Source organism: Pygoscelis adeliae, unplaced genomic scaffold, assembly GCF_000699105.1.
Source record: "Pygoscelis adeliae isolate BGI_AS28 unplaced genomic scaffold, ASM69910v1 Scaffold432, whole genome shotgun sequence".
Taxonomy (NCBI): domain Eukaryota; kingdom Metazoa; phylum Chordata; class Aves; order Sphenisciformes; family Spheniscidae; genus Pygoscelis; species Pygoscelis adeliae.
In genome coordinates, this window is record NW_008824289.1 from 468,010 (window position 1) to 470,222 (window position 2,213).

Below are 2,213 nucleotides of genomic sequence, written 5' to 3' on the forward strand. Positions count from 1 at the left end.
CGGGGCCTGGGTGCCCCCCCGCCGCAGGAAGGATGCCAAGGCTTCGCAATACAGGTTGCAGCTTTCCGTGCTTGGAAAGCTGCACCTTAGGCAGCGTCTTGGATCCCCTAGGCAAGAAATGTGTAATCTGCAATAGCCGACAGCGATGAGACCACGGGGTGGACTTGGGTGGCTCCTTGCTCAGGGCAGGCGGTTGGAAGGGGCTGAAGGTGGCACTCATGAGATGGGTGGGAGGAAGTGTTTGGTGACGAGAGGTGGTGTGTTTAAACACGCTAGTTCAAAATAAAAGAGCAAGTAAATAAATGGTAGAAGTACGAGTTCAGGTCAGAGTTCATCTCCGTGATGCTTGGAAGGATTCGGTGGTTGGACTGTTACCGGCTTTTGATCAAGAGGTTGAATCCCTCATGGTCCCCAGCCCAGCCGCTTCTGGGAGAGCGGGAAGGGAGGGGAGGAGTCAAAGGATAACCCAGGCTGGGTTGGTGCTGCTTTAAGAAAGGGGACTGGAAACCCACCCCGGAAGAAAGAAAGGGCTTTTGTGCTGGCAGGTCTCCCTGGGGTGGCTTGTAGCTGTTTGTGTGACCAGCAGCAGGGACAGCAGGGACATTGCTCTCACCAGTCCAGCGTGTTGTGGCGCATCAGTTTCTATTGCAAATCTGCAGTTTTGAGAAACTGCTGCTTTTAACTAATGAGCACCAGCCCCGGAGTCAGGCAGCCTTGGTGAGGATGTGAAACCTGCCTGCGCTGCACCACGTCCCTGTCCGGTGGGACGGGCAGCGGCACTTCTGCTTGTACAGGGCCCGGCACTGGGGCTGTGCCCGTGGCAGGAGGAAGGGTGTTTCAATGGTAACGCAGCTGCTCACATCAGAAGCGTTCGGCTCTTTGGGACCAGGCTGCAACCTCCGCCCCGAGCGAGCGTTGCCTCTCATACCTGTGGCCTGGCCGGGTCTCTCCGTACCCCCTGAACTTCGCCATTCTCCCATCGTGACAGTTCGGGCTTGTGGCTTATCCCTCACCACTGAATTCCCAAGTCTCATTTACAATCTAGAATGACACAGTTTTGATCCCTTTGCTGACAACTATTATTCAACAGGACAGTAATTTAATAAGGGACTCGTATTTAGGCAAATCAAGATGTTCTCACTAAAGCTAAATCCTCTCTCTCTGTCTCTGCCCTCTTAGGAAATGGTTCCAATTTTTCATGCCCTGTGGTTTTTCTTCAGAAGCAGGTGTCCTCTTTGGGGCCCTTCTTGGCTCCTTTAATTTCTTTTGTGTAAGGTTCAGTGGTGAGCAATAAAGCACAAATAGTCCCTTCATTTTTGTGAGGAATGTGAGTCTCCCAGGCTGTCCCCGGTGTCGGCAGAAGGCTAAACCAGGTAGACTTTGGCAGATCAGAAGTGATGGAGTCAAAGAGTAAGCAAGCCAAGCCCAGGGTTACTAACGAGACCCGTCAAGAAGCAGCCAGGGATTGGGATTTCCATCAGGCTGTCATACTTCAGGGGGCATTTTATGGGACTGAAAGGAGGTTTTGTCACTGTGGTGAATGTCCGTGTCCTGTATTGGAACTCTAAAATACAGGCTAATGCCGCTGGGGTGAAAGGCCTCGTGTCAGTCCTTCTGCCAAACCAACGCTCCCACCCAGGACTGAAGCATGCGTGAGGCTGAGAAGGGAAGAAGGACGATGGAGCGGCCCAGGTGACCCAGGAGGGCAGCGGGCGGTTAGAGGAAAGGAGCACGGAGCAGAGAAGAAGCATGTCACAAGAGGGAAGGCAAATTACTGGCGCGGGGAAGGGAATGTGCATGAATCAAAGTGTCAAGCACTCTTCAGTTTCCTCTTCTCTCGACCCATGAAAGATCTTTTTTTTGGAAGTAAATGTGTTTTACCGGGTTCCCGCTGGCTTGCTAAGGCTGTGCACATGCAAGACTTTCCCAAGGAAATCAACTTGATGTGTGTAACCAGCCCGTGTGAACTGCGTGCCCCTTGGAGCCCAGCTGGTCAAGGTGCCCCTCGCAGAGCGCCCACACCAGGGCAGCCCAAGGGCTCTGGTCAAAGTACTCCATGCCAAAACTGGATGTTTATCCACGCCTCCTGCGCTCAGCTGTCCACCGTGCCCCGCAGCAGCCCCGCAGAGCCCCAGCCTTCTCCACCAGGTGTAGGAGACGCGGCCAGTGCCGCAGCGAGGCCCGCGCCTCCCCTGCAGACCGGCAGCGCGCAG

The 2,213-nt window shown here is 54.4% G+C and overlaps 1 protein-coding gene across 1 annotated transcript in view; it reads left to right on the forward strand.

Annotated features, from left to right (window-relative positions):
* The window catches only part of NOL4L (nucleolar protein 4-like), a 44,379-nt gene that overhangs the window by 27,240 nt on the left and 14,926 nt on the right, over positions 1-2,213 (forward strand). The gene's annotated exons all lie outside the window — the stretch shown is intronic.